Source organism: Thermobia domestica, chromosome 15 (assembly GCF_964235325.1).
Source record: "Thermobia domestica chromosome 15, izTheDome1.hap1.1, whole genome shotgun sequence".
NCBI lineage: Eukaryota > Metazoa > Arthropoda > Insecta > Zygentoma > Lepismatidae > Thermobia > Thermobia domestica.
In genome coordinates this window covers 171,378,849-171,385,681 of record NC_137468.1, presented here as the reverse complement: position 1 = coordinate 171,385,681, position 6,833 = coordinate 171,378,849, and the positions used below count along the sequence as shown (strand labels likewise).

Below are 6,833 nucleotides of genomic sequence, written 5' to 3'. Positions count from 1 at the left end.
ATTATTGTAAGACTTTTTTTTTTCAGAAAATATATCATTGCTGAAATGTTCCTTTCACTAAATGCTAAAATATATTTAAAATAAATAACATTGTCTATTTTGTCTAACAGAACAATATTAATGAGCACCAATATTCTGAGAACCTTTTTATGTTTAACATTCACTGATGTTGGAAGGCTTTCACAATAAAATTTTTAAATTTTAAAAATGTACTTTTTTGCTTCAAAAATATATTAAAAACAAATCTAAATGGGCTTATCCGGTTTGCCATAAGGATCAGACTCTGTCACGTGATCAGGTCAAAAGTCGTGTTGCATGCTAAATTGAGTGTGGAGATTCCAAATCCAGATGTGAGATATTTCAAACATGTAACCACCGAGTGGGACGCCCTGGTTAATTCGAAGAAGATGCATATATTTTATCATTATTATTGATTTTACTCAAACAACTTGACTTTTGACAGTGTTCTATCCATACTTACCTTACGTGTTATACATAATTTTTAAGCTCTTCATTATGTCTTTGGAATAAGCTTTCAATTAGTCATCTCCTTATTACAATTTTTCAGATATGTGGACGACTTCATTTCTTTCATTCATTTTGCATTGACTTTAATGTTCATATTTCGTGATTTTTTTTTTACTATGTTCCATCCATTTTAGGACAACTTCTTTTTGAATGTAGAATCTACATAGTCTGTTCTATGTTTAAGCTTGTTTTTCATTGATTTTCCATTGACATTATGCTAATATTTCTTGCTTGTTTGACTAAGTTCCATCCATTTTAGGACAATTTGCTTTTTGGAATATAGAATCTTCTATATTTGAGCTGAATTTCAGCTATCTCCCCCAACGTCTGTTCACATCATTGCCACCGGATAGGCGCTTTGGGATATTAACTATAGTTTTATCTGACATGCATGAGTATCGTTAAGGATTGAGAATTCTAGAAATCAAATTCAAAACTTCTTGAAATTTCATTTTTTTTGTTTTTGTTTATTTTATTTTATTTATTACCACCATCTTACAAAACCTTAGTTGTGAGCTCTTTCGTGGCTATATGCTTAGTGTACTCTCCTCTGGTGTTCGAGTCCCAGCGGGGAGCTCATGTGCTTCAGATCCCACTTTAAGTTGAAGGTTCACATCTCATATTGCCTCTCTGCTGAAAGGGACGATAATAAAATAAAATCAAACCAAAACACCTTAATTGTGTTTTTTCAAAAAAGTATTTAGAACGTATTTAGAATAAAAGTATTTTGAAAAAGGAACAGCTCAACAGAATTTAAAATACTATCATATACAAAATAAAAATGTGTTGTGTGCAACTAACTTGTTTCCTTATATGATTTCAGATTATAATAAAACTCGAATTTTCTATGAGGAAATCTACTGAATATCAAACTACAAGGTGATGAATCATCAAGTAATTTTCTTTTAAATTAAGGTTGGTCTTTTTCCTATTATTTAGCACATATTTTCTTTCTTTTTTTAAAAAATTTTAAATATAATATGGCTGTTGTACTTTAGCTCTGACAGACAAATACATATCTTTTTTAAATGTTGCTAATAATTTCTTATGGTATTTCGTTCTGCACTATGTGTGAACAAAAGTACATGAGAATAGACAGTGAAATATTGTAGCTGTTGAATAAGTTGATGTTAAGAATTATTTTCCGTTTTATGTATCATTTGAACAGTTACTAAAACGTAAATACTTAAAGTTTAAGAGATAAACCATAGTTGAAAACTTACCTATAAGCGTTCTAAAAATTGTAGTAAGCTACAAACGGTTTCGTCGAACATCTTTGGACTCACAGATTTCTATAATTCCTGAATTTTTAGAGTTTCAAGCTTTCGACTCGCCTCTGGAGGCTTGGTCATGGAAGTTAAAAACAGAAAGAAAAAGAATAGAAACATCAAGGGATAAAAAGGACTTACCAAGTGTTTCCTGTACAACACAGCTCTTCTCCTTACTAAGTCCGTTCCATTTTTATTCCTTGATGTTTCTATTCTTTATCTTTCTGTTTTTAACCTCCGTGACCAAGACTCCAGGGAAGAGTCAAAAGCTTGGAGCTCTAAAAATTCAGGAATTATAGAAATATGTGAGTAGAATGATAGTTACAATTCCTGAGCATGGTTTTGCAATGTCTGAATTCTTCACTGTAATTGAAAAATTAATCCATCACATCGCGTACCTAACTTAAACTAAGAAGAGATGGAAAACATATATATACAGATGGAATGGATGCTTTGATTCATTATACAGATGAAAATGAACTAAAGGAAACAATGTTCTTGATTTCTTAAACCAAAGGGAAACGAACATGTGATGTAACTGACACAAATGATATTCACTTTGGAAGGAAATGATGGCTACATGTATCACTGGAAAACTTCTAACACAACTACATGTTGCGTATGTTATGCTGTCAAACCTGCATTTATACTATGAATAATCGCTTAAGAAGGAAATGCTGTTGTCACGTAAAACAAAAAAAAAAAAAAAAAAAAAAAAACTTTTGTTCTGAATGATTAAACATAGTCGATTTAAGTTTCTTAACATGTAGCATACGGTAATATCGCAAGTAATAGAAGAAAAAATTTAGAATTATTGACTGAAACATTTGAATTAACAGTTCAAATGAAAGCAACTATAGTTTCGTCTCAATACTATAGATGAGTACCAATAAAGATCAGAAACTGGCAGAATGGAACTCAACATTTTTAGATTTCAGCTTCTGCGCATAATCTAAAGATTAGAGAGAAATTACGATAATATACTGGAAGCAATAAAGGAGAAAAGAAGCAAGAAGAGAGAAGAAGAAGAAGGAACATTGATGGAGAAAAAAGGAGTGATCTACAAAATTCAGTGCAGCGAGTGTGATATGTGTTATATTGGAGAAACTGGACAGAGACTCACAGAACGTATAAAACAACATAAAGATGACGTTAGGTTAGAGATGGACAAAAATGCGGTCTACAAACACATAAGGGACACGGGACATGCAGTAAATTGGAAAGAAGTGAAAATTCTAGGACAAGAAGATAGAAGCATAATCAGAAAATGGAAGGAGGCACGATGTATTGAAATGGAGGGTAATAAAGCGATGAACTGGAACGCAGGACTTAACATAGACCAGAAGTGGAATAAGTTGTTACAAAAGCTTCAAGTATAAAATGCGAATATATATATATATATATATATATATATATATATATATATATATATATATATATATATATACATATATATGATATATGATGGGTATATATCATTTTTTGTTATTAGCAACAATAGAAAGCCTCTATATAGGAATTTTCAAATAAGTATATTTGAAGGGGATTTGCTGCTGCCAGGAGTCAATCAGAAGAAAGATGTTTCAGCTGCTGTATATATATATATATATATATATATACAGCCAAAGAGTTAGTTGGTGAAACTGTAACACATAATTAATTTTTATTGAGAATGTATGATTTTACTCAGCAAACAATTAGTATCTATGTAAGAAATTACGAGTATGTACTAAGCACGAATACTTCTTCCTCATCTATCCCATAAAAGTGTAGCTCTAGTGTATCGAAACATTATATTGCTCTTACTGAACTTTCTTTGTAGGAATTGTAGAAATTTTACTTGTAGAAAGTATTTAGAAGTGAGAAGAAAAACATATCAGTATAAATAAAATACTATTTAACTTCTTTCATTGTAGGATTTCAGAATATAACAGAATTCGAAACCGCTTGAGATACTCTACTGAACTACGAATAATAAACCTAAAATAATTACCTATTAAGGTAAGGTTTGTCTTTTTGTTCTACTGGTATACATTTAATTTCCTTTTGTTCTTATCCTGTAATATCTAAAGACGACGCTATTGTCAATTCGTCGTAAAGTTAGGTACTAACTTGATGCATTATTGTGCAGAGAAAAATATACCAGAATAGGCAGCAGCGATGAAATGGGCTGGCTAGAACTGCAATAATACATTGACCGTGTGATTCATTTCTTGCACACACGTAGCCATCAGGACTCGCAATCCAGCGACCAAATTTAGAAACAGAAAAGTAAGGAGAAGGTACTCGAATAGCATTCTAATATGTGCTTTCTCTTTGTGAATTCTATCCCTATTAGGCGCACAAACGATTTAAACTGTAAGTTCATGTCTCATATAATCTTGCTGCTGAAAAGAGACCTTAAAACTTCACAAACAGACAAATTTACATTTGACTGCTTCTAGACTTTTTGAAAGTTATAAATTTATGGAAATACTGTAATTAAAATCGAACTTACAACCGATCATCCATGGAGTCCCACAGAGTTCAATATTAGGGCCAACTGTTTTCATGTATTATGTTAATAATTAACCCAATGTGCTAAATCCAGAAAATAGTGTGTTGTAGAGGGTGGAGTAGAGAGGACGGACTTTTCTGGAATGACTAAAAGTTTCCAGTAGGTAGATTGATAGATATGCGGAAGGTGTCATTATGTTCGTAATAATTTCTTTCCTTGCTGCTACCAAAACATTGTTTTTTCGTAAAAATGAACGCATCTTTGTTCCCTGGAAACGAATGAATTCGTTTCTTCACTCACTCTCTCCCTCTCTACTCAATATTGAACTTCTTTGAAGTAAAAATCTTTTTCAGGATAATACACTTAACAATGAGTACAAACATAAACTAACCCCTGGCTATAGAAAAGAATGACCCAAGATGCTCAGAATTATGAAGAGTTCTATATCTTGGTTAAGAGTTATTTAATCATATACGAGTGGAACTCAAGCTGAATCCGTTTAGAACTAGGTTTGTTTATTGAAAACTGGCAACTTACCTTCTTTTAGATAACTTCATAAATTTGGTATTCTATTTTACCTTTAGGTTTCTACTGAAATTTTGATGGAGACAAAAGAATTCGAAATATTTTTTCACGTAATTTTACCCACGACTACGTTTGGGTGGTTTCCAAGGAGAGATACGTATCTACAGAAGACAAATAATAAATAAATAAATAAATAAATAAATAAATAAATAAATAAATAAATAAATAAAGAGGAATTTGAGAGATTAATATGACTGAAAAGGAAAAAGAAGGTAACTAATGTTTTGATGTACATTTCTTTAAAAATTTATGAAGTTCATTACACTAGAAAAAAAAGTAATTAGTTCCTTAGTTCCATTTCTGTAAAGTTAATAAATTCCAAGGGACATATTCTTGCTGAACACTGTTTCAGAAACCCTTCTTTTCGTCAAATGTCTATTTAGGCTTTGCTATCTTTGTTTCCATATTCTTTTACTCTTCTAAGTGACACTATCGTAGAAAACTCTTTTTCCCTAATAAAATTAAATAAAATTACAGAGCAGACTATTAAAAAGAAAAGAGAAATGAAAACCATGTAAGCAAAGTTACTCAAGTATCCATAATATGTGTAAATTTTTGTAGTTTTTCTCTTGCTTTTATTCCAAGAATGAATACGCATACAATTAGCTAAATACTGAGAATAACGGATTTCCAAGCCTGATGCAATGTATTACTCTACATGTCTGCCATCATTCTTTAATACACTTTGTGAGACTTCAACCGTGTTTATTTGAATTACTTTCAATGCGAAAATTCAGAGCACGGGATTTTACAGCATGCAGCCTAGGTTTCAGAATTTTCCTATATGACACGACAGATTTCCCCATATGCCAGGTCCATAAATCTAAAGAACTCCTCATTTGGTCAAGTCCATGAGGCTAAAAAATTCCTCATATGACCAAATCCATGAGGCTAATTGCAGGTGAATGTGTTGTCTATTCTACCACAAACTCCGTCTTCCATTTTCCAACCTCGCGTCTGAGTGAGAAACATGTCATTCACCTAGGGCATGACTACCAATAGTGGCAGACTATAGTCAAATACACAAGTAGAAAATATACATAAAAGAATTGTTACACGTGGCTACTATGGAGTTCAACTTTAAACGAATACTTAATGAAGTCCCATGATTATGCCAAAGGAGACAGATGATAAATGCGAGTGAAATATGACTGAAGAATTGATTGAACGGAGACAATGGGAATATAATTACTTTTCGAACGTATGTAACACAATGTAATACTTCAAATTATAGTAATGCTCATAATGCTCCTCGTCAATTTTTTTATCCAATATTTCGAGTCAGACTCTCGGTCGCTTTTCTTCAGGGGTACACGATGATCTTTTCAAGAACATGATCTTCACATTGTTTTTATGTTTCAACAGTACCTATTTATAGATATAGCGTAAAATCTATCTAGATCTTTTCTATAGTAAAGGTTGTCTACCTTTCCCAATAGTTGTACGTTGCTCTTATTATTTTTCTATATTCCTCCCTCCTTATCAATGCACTTGGTCCAACGGTCAACGAGCTTACGTATTCCTTCCAAATAAAAAAGTTTTTGGTTGGTCGTGAAGACACTTTTGCACCACATTTTGCACGTCTAAATCTGAGGCAAATCGGCGACCACGCAAATCGATGGATGATTTCATGGGCAGAGCCATGACTGATGTTCGAAGCAGATGCTACCTCATCGATAGTGATTCGTCTATTTGCCAGAACCATTTCTCGAGCTTGCTGAATGTTGTCATCTGTAGTGGAGGTTGATGGCCATCCTGCTCCCTCTTCATGCGTTACACTTGTTCGACTACTTTTAAACTTCTCGAGCCACAAAAACACAGTTTTACGTGATAGTGCACTTCTCCCATATTGCGATGAATGTCTGACCCTTTGACACCCTTCGACCAGAGGAATCGGATCACTGCTCGTTGTTCCTCTTTGGTGCAAACTTCTAATGGAGCAGCCATGATATATT

General features: G+C 32.7%; 1 long non-coding RNA gene across 1 annotated transcript; it reads left to right on the top strand.

Moving 5' to 3' along the window:
• Positions 1 to 1,104: 1,104 nt before the first annotated feature.
• LOC145671955 (uncharacterized) lies at positions 1,105 to 4,995 on the top strand. The gene is made up of 3 exons (XR_014128600.1): positions 1,105 to 1,443; positions 3,713 to 3,797; positions 4,878 to 4,995. It is a non-coding gene; the product is annotated as an uncharacterized LOC145671955 (long non-coding RNA).
• The last annotated feature ends 1,838 nt before the right edge of the window (positions 4,996 to 6,833 follow it).